Source organism: Lithobates pipiens, unplaced genomic scaffold (genome assembly GCF_037356315.1).
Source record: "Lithobates pipiens isolate NorthernLeopardFrog02 unplaced genomic scaffold, aLitPip1_a1.2 Scaffold_3, whole genome shotgun sequence".
In the NCBI taxonomy this organism is placed as follows: domain Eukaryota; kingdom Metazoa; phylum Chordata; class Amphibia; order Anura; family Ranidae; genus Lithobates; species Lithobates pipiens.
Window position 1 is genome coordinate 77,424,393 of NW_027507790.1, and position 15,504 is coordinate 77,439,896.

At 40.1% G+C, this 15,504-nt stretch overlaps 1 protein-coding gene across 18 annotated transcripts in view; it reads left to right on the top strand.

The window, feature by feature from the left end:
- The window catches only part of NCOR2 (nuclear receptor corepressor 2), a 640,543-nt gene that overhangs the window by 498,357 nt on the left and 126,682 nt on the right, over window positions 1–15,504 (top strand). The gene's annotated exons all lie outside the window — the stretch shown is intronic.

The following is a 15,504-nucleotide window of genomic DNA, read 5'->3' on the forward strand; positions in this document are numbered from 1 at the left end:
ACCCCCATATACTACCGCATAAAGCCCCCTGATTGCCCCCTAGTTAACCCTTTCACCAGTGATCACCATATAACTGTTACAGGTGACGCTGGTTGGTTAGTTATTTTTTTATAGTTTCAGGGCACCCGCCATTTATTACCTAATAAAGGTTTAACCCCCTGATCACCCGGCGGGTGTCATTTGTGACTAATAACTGTTAGGGCAGTTAGGGTTAGCCCCCTTTAGTTCTAAGGTACCCCCCTAACCCCCCCAATAAAGGTTTAACCCCGTGATCACCCCCCGTCGCCAGTGTCACTAAGGCTGGGTTCAGATTGCAGCGGTTTGAGAACGGATGTGATTCGCACCGCACTGCAGTGCAAATCACATCCGATCTCTGTGCGATTCGAGTTCAGCCATTCGCCGCACCCGCCACACCCGCCGCACCCGCCGCAAATTCGCACGGGACCCTTTTTTTGGCCCGCAGCAGAATCGGATCGCATGGGTGTTCACACCATGCGATCCGAGTTTGCAGATCGCACTGCGATATGCGAACTGATCTGGGGGTGTCAGTAACATTTCACTGACACTCCCAGCAGTTCGCATAGGGCAGTGTGAACTGCCGCCGGGAGGCATGCGATGCGGGAACCCGCCGCGCATTCGTGGCGTTCCCGCATCGCTCCAGTGTGAACCCAGCCTAATAAGCGATCGTTTTTCTGATCGCTGTATTAGTGTCACAGGTGACGCTAGTTAGGCAGGTAGGTATTTAGGTTCGCCGCAGCTTTTTATAGCGCCAGGGACCCCCATATACTACCGCATAAAGCCCCCTGATTGCCCCCTAGTTAACCCTTTCACCAGTGATCACCATATAACTGTTACAGGTGACGCTGGTTGGTTAGTTATTTTTTTATAGTTTCAGGGCACCCGCCATTTATTACCTAGTCTCACTAGTGTACCCCTAAATTTAAGGGTGTCTACTTTCCAAAATGGGGTCATTTGGGGGGGGTTTGTGCCATCTTGGCATTTTATGGCCTTCAAAACTGTAACGCCCTTAGAAAGCCTGAAGGCGGTGCTTGGTTTTCGGGGCCCCGTACGCGGCTAGGCTCCCAAAAAGTCCCACATATGTGGTATCCCCGTACTCAGGAGAAGCAGCAGAATTTATTTTGGGGTGTCATTTCACATATGCCCATGGCATGCGTGAGCAATATATCATTTAGTGACAACTTTGTGAAAAAAAAAAAAAAAAAAAAAAGTTTGTAATTTTCCCGCAACTTGTGGCAAAATATAAAATATTCCATGGACTCAACATGCCTCTCAGCAAATAGCTTGGGGTGTCTACTTTCTAAAATGGGGTCATTTGTGGGGGTTTTGTGCCATCTTGGCATTTTATGGCCTTCAAAACTGTAATAGGTAGTGAGGAGTGAAGTCAAATATTTACGCCCTTAGAAAGCCTGAAGGCGGTGCTTGGTTTTCGGGGCCCCGTACGCGGCTAGGCTCCCAAAAAGTCCCACATATGTGGTATCCCCGTACTCAGGAGAAGCAGCAGAATTTATTTTGGGGTGTCATTTCACATATGCCCATGGCATGTGTGAGCAATATATCATTTAGTGACAACTTTGTGAAAAAAAAAAAAAAAAAAAAAGTTTGTAATTTTCCCGCAACTTGTGGCAAAATATAAAATATTCCATGAACTCAACATGCCTCTCAGCAAATAGCTTGGGGTGTCTACTTTCTAAAATGGGGTCATTTGTGGGGGTTTTGTGCCATCTTGGCATTTTATGGCCTTCAAAACTGTAATAGGTAGTGAGAAGTGAACTCAAAAATTTACGCCCTTAGAAAGCCTGAAGGCGGTGCTTGGTTTTCGGGGCCCCGTACGCGGCTAGGCTCCCAAAAAGTCCCACATATGTGGTATCCCCGTACTCAGGAGAAGCAGCAGAATTTATTTTGGGGTGTCATTTCACATACGCCCATAGCATGTGTGAGCAATATATCATTTAGTGACAACTTTGTGTAAAAAAAAAAAAAAAATTTTTTTTTTGTCATTATTCAATCGCTTGAGGCAAAAAAATAAAATATTCAATGGGCTCAACATGCCTCTTATCAATTTCCTTAGGGGGTCTACTTTCCAAAATGGGGTCATTTGGGGGGGTTTTGTACTGCCCTGCCATTTTAGCACCTCAAGAAATGAGATAGGCAGTCGTAAACTAAAAGCTGCGTAAATTCCAGAAAACGTACCTTAGTTTGTAGATGTGACAACTTTTGCGCAAACCAATAAATATACAATTATTGACTTTTTTTTTACCAAAGACATGTGGCTGAATACATTTTGGCCTAAATGTATGACTAAAATTGAGTTTATTGGATTTTTCTAATAACAAAAAGTAGAAAATATCATTTTTTTTCAAAATTTGCGGTCTTTTTACGTTTATATCGCAAAAAATAAAAATCGCAGAGGCAATCAAATACCATCAAAAGAAAGCTCTATTTGTGGGAAGAAAAGGACGCAAATTTTGTTTGGGTACAACATTGCATGACCGCGCAATTACCAGTTAAAGCAGCGCAGTGCCAAAGTGTAAAAAGACCTCTGGTCATTTACCAGCAAAATGGTCCGGTCTGAAAGTGGTTAAACAAGCGGCGAGCAAGCTTCAGCACTAATTAAAGCTTATTGAACGTCTGCTGAAACCTGCCAGCAGCTTGTTTAAATTCGCAATCAGCTTGCTAAAAGTTTCATAAAAGTTTGCTGTTCACACTGCTCTTATACAGGCCGAAGTCCATGTATAAGAAGCTTTGCTGTGTTAACAAACATTGCACACGTATGGCCCATCTTTTGTCACTGTCAGGATGATAATCCAGAGCAATGATGTGCAACCTACAGGGGCTGAAGTGGCTGGAGAAGATCAGGAAAGCTCAGAAGCAAAAAATACATTTTAAAGTCAGTAAAAAAGTGTTTTATGAAAATGAACCTGTGGTTTGTTTATGGTACGTGGTTCTTTAGCAAACGAATTGCATCCAGTTAGGATTCTGATTTATTTTAACAGGCTTTGAGGTGGTTTATGAGTTATTATTTTGAGATGGCTCCCAAGATTGATAACATTTAAACATACAGTTTTGTAAAAACGAAAATAATAAAAGTTTGGTTTGGGGAGGCTTTTTTTTTTTTTTTTTTTAATCTTGTGGGATGGAATTTATTGAAACAATAACATTCACAGCAATGAGTGGAAAAGAGGCAGGCAGCTGGCAATAAAGTTATAGATTGTCAATAGGGATGTTCACATATACCACGGGCAGTGGGACATTGCCCGATCTCTTCAGCCGTGCATCGGGGCAATGGCTCACTGCCTGTGATTAACGCAGCGCTGTGCCCACTTCCTGGCGGGCTCTGCACGTGGTATATACGAACACCCTGGAGTTCATCCTTAATTGTCAATACTGAAGTGAAAAAATATTCTTAGGGCTAGTTCACACCACAAAAATGTCCTCCAGATCCGTTCGGGATGAGTTTCTGCATGTGCGTTTTTGACACATTTCCGGATGCATTCCAGACGGTGTTTTTATTTGTTTTGTTTTTTCTTTTTTTCACTGAACTGCATTTTTGATGCATGTAGGTGCGTTTTTAATGTGTCTTACCATGTTCTGGCACAGTTTTGTGCAGGTAAAATGCAGCTTGTTCGTTTTTTGTTTTTTTAACTGGAACTGCAAGCGCTAGTGTAAACTGTGCCATAGAAAACCATGTAACATACTTTCTATTCATTTTGGATGCAGAACAAAAATGCAAAAAAAACACTGGGGCACATGTGGTGTGAACTAGGGGGTTTGGTAATCTCTGAGCATTGCTGCTAACCGACAAGTGATACTGCAGCAGTGTCGGTGGGTCAGTTCTCCTTCTGCTCACAGGTGCTATGTTTGTTGAGAAATCAGATCTTATGCTTATAGAATTTGCAAATCTTCATATAAGCTTTAAAATGTTAGAGTAATTAAAAACTAATTTTATTCACACAACAACAAAAAAATGGCAGTTCAGAGATATCTGTCTTTTATGACATATAACAGTAGGTATGTTCATCCGCAGACACCCGCTATCCCATAGGAATGCATGTATGTCCATATTTCATCCGCAAACGGATGGATGAAATACGGACATAATGTCCGCATGTGTGAAAAGGGCCTAAGGCCCCTTTCACACTTGTGCAACTTTTCCTGCAACTTTGGACATCAGAGTCACATGATAAGTCGTACCCCATGATTCCCAATGATAACTATTCATATCTGTGCGGCTTCCAGTCACACTGATTTCAAAGTACTACTTTGGTCTGACTTTGATGCGAGTTTAGGTCCATAGACCTCAAGTTTACTCAGGCATTCCCTGAACTTGTGGCAAAATCATGTGACTTATAAGTCGCGGCAGTGTGAAAGGAGCCTAAGGCTCAAAGTGCTGTGAGACTGGTCCCTGGGAAAGTTTAAGTGAGGCATGATCAGCAAAAAATAACTGTTGATCATGTCAGAAATTCCGTGATGTCCACATTTCTGTTTTTATTACAAGGAAATCCCACAATTTTCTTGTTCTCAGAGCTATTATTCCCTATGGTTTGGTGACGAGGAGAGGGGAGGGAATCGGTAGTTTGACAACTGGGCAGGTCTGACACTATTGCTATTTCAATTCACAAAAAGACATGCTGTATCATTCCACAAGAGGATATTAGAATACAAAGAGGATATTAGAAGTACGTTTCTGGAGGATTAACCAGTATTTTTCTGTACTTGCAGGTTCTTTCAAGAGGATAAGACATAGGAAAATATGCTTGTATTGTAGAAATGTACTGTACTTTTTTTTTTTTTTTTTTTTTTATTATGCACTAACAGTTCTACAATGTTTAGCCATTGAGTGGGTAACTAGAACATAAATCTACAAAAAAATCTTAAGCTGTTCGCTGGGTTTGTTACCCTGTATTTTGAAGGTTTTAGCAATTTTTACCTTTTTATTTTTTTTTTATTTTTTAGTTGACAAATCTACAATCCCAGCAAAAGGTTTTGGTTTAAATAGATTGTAACTACACACGTGTCATGGGAGAAATTCACTTGACCATGCAATAGCCTCTACAGGCCTGCAGATGAATTAAGTTAGATTTAGACTCCCTTCAGCTGTTTTGTTCCAAACTTTAAATCCTTCTCAGAAAGTAGAGATAATACGGGTTTTCTCAACAAGTTTAATTTCTGTGTCTGACTGCGTTATCTACTTCAAGGATACATTCTAGAGAGAATTATCATTGATCATTTAAAGAATGTCATAAATTAGACTCTCTTTAAAGTGTCTGTTATTATTTTCTCCTGATAAAATTATCAGTACCAAAAAAAAAGACATTTTGGTGCTGAAAATTTTAAGAGCAGAAAAATAAAACTAGACACTTTTAAAGTGTGATCTATGCGGCTCTACATCCAATCACGTTTAAAGGGCTCAGAAAGGGCCCCCCTTCTGCTGCCACCATTCATGGGCTCTCCCGATCCACCTGAGAGCTCCGGTCAGCTGCCCACAGAGGAGGAGGAGGAACATTGTTCCTCCCTCTCCTATGTGATGAATTCGGATGGAAGCAATGGGGATTCGTCACTTCTGGCATGTGCGGTATCGCCATGAACATCATTCAACAATAATTCTAGTGCCAGAGCTCTAACTATTGGTAACCTGTAAAGGCGTTTAAAGCAATATCTGTGGAGCAATTTTTAGGTACCACAGTTTGTCACCATTCCATGGCATGCAAAATTTTAAATATTGGCATGTTTGGTATCTATTTTCTTGGTGCAAAATTATCTTTTATATTTTACCTAAAAATTGTGCATTTGATTGTATTAGTGTGCACTAAAAATGTATTTAGTGTATTTGTCCTGAAAATTAGCATTTGTGCAAATATCATGCAATGTAAAAATTGCAACAGACACCATTTTATTCTTCAGGGCCTCTGCTTTCAGAAAATATATAGTGTTTTGGGTTCTAAGTAATTTTCTAGCAAACAAATACTGTTTTTTAACATATTTAAAATATTTCAAAATTGGTCAGGATGGCAAGTTGTTAATCTAAATCTGCATCTCCAGTTTTCCTTAAACTCTCCTGTTTAAAACGGTAGTAAACCGCAGCATTTAAAAAAAAATACCCTGCAAGGCATTGGCCTGATGTGCTAGTATGCTTTGTATACTAGCACATTATGAAATACTTACCTTAGAATGAAGCCCCCCCCAGCGATGCGCTAACAAAGCTTCCATCTGCATTCGGTCTTCCAGGTTTGCTAGCTCCGGCTGTATGAGTGGAGCAGCTATGTCACTCCCGCCTATGCACACAGGAGCCCTCTGTATGCTGGACCTTTGGAGCACATGCACCGATGTCACTGGCTGCATCCAGTGTGAATATCTCCTAAAAACCGCAAGTTTAGGAGATATTCACTGTACCTACAGATAAGCTTTATTATAGGCTTACCTGTAGGTACAAGTGCAAAAAATGAGTTTACTACTGCTTTAATGTCGCTTAATATGTTCTGTCGTTGATATCTGTCATTCTCATTCTCCATATTGAAGCCATTGAATATGAAACATTATCTAGGCATCTAGGCTTAAAAATAATCAACTAGTCTTATTGATGTCAAAGAAAAAGTTTGCCTTTATTGTACATAAAATGGAAAATAAAATGCTAATGTGCTACCAAAAAAGTATGAATAACGAGTAAAGTGCTTAATGTTAAGTGCTTTGGTAAAATATAAAGTGTTTAATAAAAAAAACAACTAAACTTCTGTAGTGTTGCTAACACCAATAGATATGTATAGTGAAGCAGCACTAATTATCTACAAACCTAGCAAAAAATAAAGTGCTAAGTGGGCAAAAATAGCAATAATTTGGTGAAAAAAGTTCAATAAAGTGCATCCAAAGAAATTGAATGATTCGGAGAGATAGTCAGTCTCATTCAGGATATAAATCAGGTAATTCCTATGCAGACAAGCAGAGATGAGGAAAGGGACAGATAAGGGAGTCCAATTCACAGATGTTTTAATGATAATATATGCAAAATCCTTCTAGACTCATCCCCCAGTGGTACTATCCTCTCCCCTTATGGATAGACTCCAACGGGTCTAGTAGTGCATCAATAAGTGTCAAAACCGATTTACTTTATTCTCCTTAGTGTGTCCAGGACAGGGAATCACTGCAGCTTTTCCTCCAATCTCGATGGTCTTTTTCCTGAAAGGAAATCTCTCCCAACTTTTTGAGATGGGGCTCCCCATTATTTAATTGAATGTTGTTATGATGTGATGTACTTTATTATTGGATTATTTTTATTGAACATATTTATATGAAGGTTTTTTGATGAGATACACTTTGGGAAGAATTATTGTTTTTTTTGCCCGCTTAGCACTTTATTTTTGGCTATGTTTGTAGATAATTAGCGCTTTATTTTACATCTTTTTTGTGCGCCAGTCAATCGCTTTCTCCTTAGTCAATGGCATACGAAAAGTACTAAGGGGACTCCACTATATCTTTTTGTAATTGTAACCTACAGCGTTTTGTTATATCTTTAACCACTTACAGACCGGACCATTTTGCTGGTCAAAGACCAGACCACTTTTTGTGATTCGGCACTGCGTCGCTTTAACTGACAATTGTTCGGTCGTGCGACGTGGCTCCCAAACAAAATTGATGTCCTTTTTTTTCCCACAAATAGAGCTTTCTTTTGGTGGTATTTGATCACCCCTGCAGTTTTTATTTTATGCGCTATAAACAAAAATAGAGCAACAATTTTGAAAAAAAAAACGCATTATTTTTTACTTTTGTTATAATAAATATCCCCCAAAAATATATTTAAAAAAAACATTTTTTTCCCTCAGTTTAGGCCGATACATATTTTTGGTAAAAAAAATCGCAATAAGCGATTATTGGTTGGTTTGCGCAAAAGTTATAGCGTTTACAAAATAGGGATAGTTTTATGCCATTTTTATTATTTTTTTTTTTTTTACTAGTAATGGCGATCAGCGATTTTATTTTTTTTTTTTTTTTTTTTTTTTTTTTTTTTTTTTTTTTATTGTGACTGTGACATTGCATCGGACATTTTTGACACATTTTTGGGACCATTGTCATTTATACAGTAATATTACTGCTATATAAATGCAGTGATTCCTGTGTAAATGACACTGACAGTGAAGGGGTTAACCAGTGGGTGGCAGTGTAGGGGTTAGGTGTTCCTAGGGGTGCGTTACTAACTGTGGGGGGGCTGGGCTTTCATTTAGCGAACACTGATCTCTGCTCCAATCACATGGAGCAGAGATCAGCGTCACTAGTTGCTAGGCAGAATGGGGAAATGCTGTTTACAGGGCATTTCCTCCATTCAGCTGCCTCGTGAGACGATCGCGGGTATGCCCGCGGCGATCGAGTCCACGGGACCCGCGACCGGACTCATGGGGGTCCCGACTGGCACGCGAGCGCAGGGCCAACGGCACACTCGCGATGGCAGGGCGTCATTGAAGATTGGACGTACCTGTACGCCAATATGCCTGCCCGTGCCATTCTGCCGACGTACATCGGCGTGCGCCTTTCGGAAACCGGTTAAGTTGCATGTAAAATGTAAGCTAACAGCGTCCATCGCATTTGGGCCCCTTTCACACGAACGGTCTAATCAGGTCTGCCTGTCCATTTCTGAGGCGGACCCGATGGGACCCTCCATTCTCCTCTATAAGCAGTCAGATGTTGTGTGACTCCTAAATAGAAATGTTTTTAAGCACAGAACTGACTTCATGTTTATTGATCTCATGGTGGAAACCATCAAGTTATGTTTTAAACTTATTTCCAAACTATTGTTAAAGCCTAACTTCAGCTTTTCCTTTCTAAATCTTCTGTTGACCATTGTCACAGAAATTGATGGGAAATCAAAAAGATGTTCAGTCCTCACTGAAACAGGAATAGTGGCCACATCTTTCTGATTGGTAACCCCTGAAGGATGTCCAAGGCTGGCCATAAACGGTGCGCAGGAAAGAAATTTGCACGATTCCCCCATCAGCACAGACTGTGTTGACAGGGAAATCAGCAATTGTCTTCTCTCGGCAGGGGAGGGGGGCAGGCTAAGTTGTCCCTGCTGGGAGAAGACAGTGATTATAGCTAGTGGCTATAGCAGCAGATCAACTTGGTACATTCAGCCTGCGCATTAACGGTTTGAATCTTAGCCGGTTCCTGCTGAACCAGCCAAGATTTGAACCGTATATGGCTGGCCGAAGTCTCCTACTTTAGAAAGATTTCCCTTTTCACCCTGTTGTCTCTGAGACAGCAAGTAAAGGGCAGTCTCCCTAATTGAGCATATAAAAAAAAAAAAAACCCTGTCTAAGAAAAAAACTCATTGGCTTTTGACATACTTAATTTTTATAAGCAATCTTTATAGCCAGAATACCTTAAAATGTGGGCTTCTCATGGATCTAGTAAGATGGTCCTAGCATTTTTGGACTGGTTTTATGGGGTCCAGGAAGTCCATGAAATGTGAAAGTTGTTTTGTTTTATGCAGCCCTAGTTGCATTTTTGACAGATCAGATAAAAGGTTCCTCCATTTATGGCCCTGGTAAGTGGGCCCAAATTATAGCCAGCCATTCTGCAACAATCTGACCAGTTTCTATTCTACCTGATAGCTGACACTGTCCTGCACAAATGGCCCATAATTTGGAGAAAAAAGGGAGTGAGCAACAAAAGGTGGGTGCCATTTTGGACAGGTTTTCTAACCTGGCCAGTTAATGAGCTCCATTAAGGATAGATTCATCCATGTCCGGCTGCGGTTTGCAGTCCAGAGTCTGGTGCAGTTTTGTTTACTGGTTCAGGTGCAAATTTTTACTTGAATTCGCACCTATACTGGACCCAAAACCGCACGGGACCCTTTTCAAAAACAGACCATGGCTACCCTAGACGTGTGAACTGGCTCCATTGGAAACGAGTCCAGTTCACATGTTTATAAGAATTGGATGCAGTTAAAAATCTGATGCATATATATGAACTGGTCCTTAGTGTAGTTGGCCAACAAGCATATGCTAGGCCACATAAACATGAAATTATTACCTGATTAGATGACTATAAAACATGTGCTGAGGGAAACATAGCATAGCATTGCTGATCTCCTGCCAAAAATGTTAGTTCAATAACTGCCATACTAATGTCCTGGCTTCAGTATTTGGGCCACCAACCTAGAATAAACATACAGATCAGGAATTCTTATTTTGCTGGTTGCATGCTTGTAGGCCAGTCATAATGATTACCAGGCAACTAGCATTTTTCAGAAGGAATTCATCAATTAAAGTGTTTCCATTTCTCTATGCCGGTTCTTTCTTTAGGAAAACCGGTGTTCAACGCTAACCTTAATGTGTATTGTGCAGACTGGCTGCACATACTGTATCTTCTCTATTTGTTAGAAACAAGGTTTATAAGTTATAAGGCCGGTCTTACACTAGCTGTGGCTCGCAACCGGGGGTCCGGTGCATCCCTGTTATCAATTTCAGGGGGCAATCTGGTCTGAATTTTTGCCATAATTCGGACAATAAATGGGGCAAAGACGCACAGGTCCCTTTTCCGATGCAGACCGCGGCTGCCCCAGAGCTGTGTGAACCGGCTCCATTGAGAGCCCGTCAGTCTCCTGTTATGCAGCTTGGATGCGGGAAAATTTGCATATGTGTGAACCCAGCCTCAAACTTTAACACGCTGATCAGATTCATTGCATTAAGCTGACGTATAACATTTAAAGCGGTATGATGAAGGCATCAGTAGTAGCAGTAATACTAAATAAAAAAGTAAAAAAAAAAAGGCAAGTGCTTTTTTTGTTGTGGTAGCCATTTACAAATTCAGTAGTCTGTTAGTGGCATGTATGTTGTTAGGGCCTGTTTATGCAGAATTTTGTTCTTTTCTAACGGCTTCTCTTCCCCCCCCCCCCCCCCCCCAAGGGGAATTCAAGGGAAATGCATAAGCAGCTTAGTGAATGCAGGTCAGTAGGTCAACTGCAGGTCAGATGTGCCTGTCAAAAACTTCTGAATGATCTTGGAAACATCCGAGACTGATTCCAAAAGCAAACAGAATGCTCCTGAAAGCAATCTGTGTTTTCCCTTCGACACAAACCCGTTGAACGTTTTCGGGAACCACTGGCAGCAGACAGGTTAAATTGTATATCATAATATAGAATGTCTTTCTGCAATAACAATTGCTCATTGAAGAGAAATGCTGAAAGAGAGAAGGTGAAGGAGACCTTTTCCATAGTAACCATTATACTTCATAGTCATGTGGCTGTTCTCCAAGACTGTTTGTCTTCTAGCCTCTCTTCAAGCTAGAAGATAGCAATTAAAATTCAGGTTCAGTTTACGTTTCCAACTCTTTTGAGTTTTTATTTTGTTAAAAACAAAATAAATAAATGAAAAGTGGTTCTCCGATAAGTAGAAAACGCATGATATTTATTAGCTTTGAACATTGAAAAGGTTTGTGCTGCGCATCTTTATGCGGTTTTCCAGGTTCCAAATGGAAGTATTTCAAATGCTTTTAAGGCCAATCAGTCTGTAAAGTAACATCTGTATAAATGGAAAACATTCACAGCACTCTTTGTCAGGCATTTGAGAACAGTACAATCCTAGCCAGTTAGAGAACCCAATACTACTACCAGTCTACATTAAAAGCTCAAGGCAAAATCCATTTAAATTGGATCCAAAAGTTAGAACTAATAAACTTTTTTTTTTTTTTTCAACTGAAAGTATTGGTAAAACCAAAGTTTCTTTGTTTTTGATAGATTGGGGAAGGGCTACAACCTCTGTTTTTTATTTTTTTATTGCTACCTGTATTCCAGCTGGGGAAAGTCACCCCTCTATGTCCCCTGCTTATAAAAGTTAGAACAAATCCTCAATAATGAATCAAAAGTGCAAAAATAGAGGAGAAATCTTTGCTTTCGGCTGTGTTCACTTTGAACAAGATTTCCCTCCTCCTTCCTGTTTTGTCTACAGGGCAGGAAGTGAAGGAAAATCTTGGCCATTGGACACATCCAGCCAAATATTACCCACTCTTTGCAAAGTGAACTAAAGTAGGTCCTACTTCCTTTCACTTACCTTGGAAGCAAGGTAGCAACAGGGCAACTTACCCAAAGGTACAGTCTGATACCTAGTGATGCTTTATTTCCAAACAAGAACTTGCTTTAGCAGCTTTGGACAAAGCAGAGTATACGTTTACATGATAATTCCTAATTCTAAGAATAATGGGCTTAAAGAAGGAAGGCAGAAACTATGCTTGTACATTACCAAAGTAGTAGGTGACATTTTTAAATTGGAACTGCAGTCTGCGTACATAATTTATAATAAAAACATCTTTGCCATTCTGAAGCTTCCCTTCAACCACTTTGCATATTATTTTATATACTGTGACTCTGGACTTGCCAAATATGCTGCAGAAATCTCACTCCACTGAGTCTGGCTGCAACCATTTTAACTGTGGGCAGCTGAAGCTGCTGCCTGTTCACTTCCTGGATTTAAAGAGGCACACCTCCAGCTCTGCAGCTCTCATTGGCCTTTTATGGCTCCCCTACCACCTTCCTGGCAAACTCTCACAAGAGTGAGAGAGAGTTGTGCATGATGTCATAAGCCTAGGCTTTTTACCTGATCAGAAACGGCAAGTGGGCTGTATAAGGTATTTACTGGCAGAGAAAAAAATGTTTTACTATCCGAAGTTAAAATAACAAGGACAGAAGATTTACTAGATGGAAAGATGAAAAAATGACTGAAGTTCCACTTTAATTATAGCAGAAACTTTTTTTTTTTTATTTTTTTTTATTTTTATTTTTTAAAATCTGTGCTTCATTCAAGTTGTTTCTAATGCTGGCCATACATGGAACTATATGATGACCCATAAATAATGGTTGATTTTTATGAAAGAATTGCATCTTTCAGAAATCATTTGTAAATGGGAGTTTTCAGTCTAAAAAACATTTTTAGTGAATAAAGTGGAAAAAACATTTGCACAAAACATGATTTTTTTTTATTATTTCAAACCCAGAATTAATAGCATGTTTTGGTATGACCATCATCACGTGAAGATATCCAGAAGGTGATTTCATTTTATCTAAGACCCTCCCACATAACTTTAACAAACAACCCACATAACTTTAATGTGATTGTATGTCAGACATTGTTGATCCTTGGGGTGTGCAACAGGTTTTGGCTTGAGATGTGCCGTTTTTTCTATTTCATTTATTTTTGAGCTAGAGTGTCTCCCTTACATAATTTTGCAGCTGAATATTTAAATCAGTATTAAACCCAAAAACACACATTTGTTATACTGTAGCTTAGATGTGGTGTCTTTTTTTTTTTTTTCCCCCATTATTTTCACCTGATGATCCAACCAGTAAGGACCCATTCCCACCACTGTATTTGCGAAGTTAATTATACCACAAACGCAGTGCAATTGCCTGCACCGGATTACATGGTACTTCTGTGCCACAATGGATCAGGTTGCTTGTGCGTTTTTAAAGAAGTGCATGCGCTACTTTTGCTACGGTCTGGTGCAGATCCACCTATGCTAAATGAATGGGCTCAAATCGCACCTCAACGAACTGTTATTTTTTAACTTCCTGTTACAAACCAACTGCCCGAATGCTTTCACACTGGTACACTGGCAGGACAGTAAAAAAAAGCTCCGCAAGCTGCATCTTTGCAGCGCTGTAGGAGCAGTGTATACACCTCTCCTAAAGAGCCCCTGCCCATTGATATCAATGTGTAATGTGTAGCGGCGGTTTTAACCCTTTTTTGGCCACTAGCGGGGGTTAAAAGTGCCCTGCCAGCGGCCGAAAACGACAGTACCGCAGACGCCCGAGTGTGAAACCAGCCTTAGAAGTAACAGTATAATGACAAAATTTGCAAGCTTACGGCTGGGACTACCACACTCTTAACGATCGGCACCAACTTTGATAATTTTTTTTTTTTTTTTTTCAAAACACTTAGAGCTCTGGCAGCATGTGGAAGTGATAGTACCTAATTTAAACCTTATTTATGCTTTGACTTGTTCTGAGTTCTGTAAAATTTACAGAAAGGGGTGACGTTTATGATGTTTGCTGACTGAATTTTACAATTGTTTTTATGATGTGTGGTGATATGCATTGCATTTGTTCAGTTCATGATGGTCTGTGAACTATGTGTAGGTGTGGTGTTACCTATGCACTGAAATAAATATATATATTATACAGACAGTGGATATAAAAAGTCTACACACCCCTGTTAAAATGTCAGGTTTCTGTGATGTAAAAAATTTAATAATTTCCACCTTTTAATGTGGCATATCAACTGTACAACTCAATTGAAAAACAAACTGAAATATTTTAGGGAGGGGAAATAAAAATAACAAACTAAAATAATGCGGTTGCATAAGTGTGCACACCCTCTTATAACTGGGGTTGTAGCTGTGTTCAGAATTAAGCAATCACACTCAAACTCTTGTTAAATAGGAGTCAGTGCACACCTACCATCATTTAGAGTGCCTCTGATTTAACCCCAAATAATGTTCAGCTGTTCTAGTAGGCCTTTCCTGACTTTTTTAGTCTCATCCTACAGCAAAAGCCTTGGTGCGCAGAGAGTTTCCAGAGCATCAGAGGGTTCTCATTGTTAAAAGGTATAGGTCAGGAGAAGGGTACAAAAGAATTTCCAAGACATTAGATATACCATGTAACACAGTGAAGAGTCATTGTCAAGTGGAGAAAATATGGCACAACAGTGACATTACAAAGAAGTGGACGTCCCTCCAAAATTGATCAAAAGAAAACTGGTCAGGGAGGCTGCCAAGAGGCCTACAGCAACATTAAAGGAGCTGCAGGAATATCTGTCAAGTACTGGCTGTGTGGTACACGTGACAACAATCTCCCATATTCTTCATATGTCTGGGCTATGGGGTAGAGTGACAAGACGGAAGACTTTTGTTTAGGAAGAAAATCATCCAAGCCCAGCTAAATTTAGCAAAAGCATGTGGGAAAATGTGTTATGGTCTGATGAAACCAAGTTTTAGGTGATAATTCCCAAAGATATGTTTGCTGCAAAAACATCACTGACATCACCAAAAGAACACCATACCCACAGTGAAGCATGGTGGTGGCAGCATCATATTTTGGGGCTGTTTTTCTTCAGCTGGAACATGGGCCTCAGTCAAGGTAGAGGGAATTATGAACAGTTCCAAATACCAGTCAGTATTGGCACAAAACCTCCAGGCTTCTGCTAGAAAGCTGATCATGAAGAGGAACTTAATCTTTCAGCATGACAATGACCCAAAGCATACATCAACAAAGGAATGGCTTTACCAGAAGATTAAAGTTTTGGAATGCCCAGACCTGGATCCAATTGAAAATCTGTGGGGTGATCTGAAGAGGGCTGTGCACAAGAGATTCCCTCGCAATCTGACAGATTTGGAGTGTTTTTGCAAAGAGTGGGCAAATATTGCCACGTCAAGATGTGCCATGCTGATCGACTCGTACCCAAAAAGACGCTGTAATAAAATCAAAAGGTGCTTCAACAAAGTATT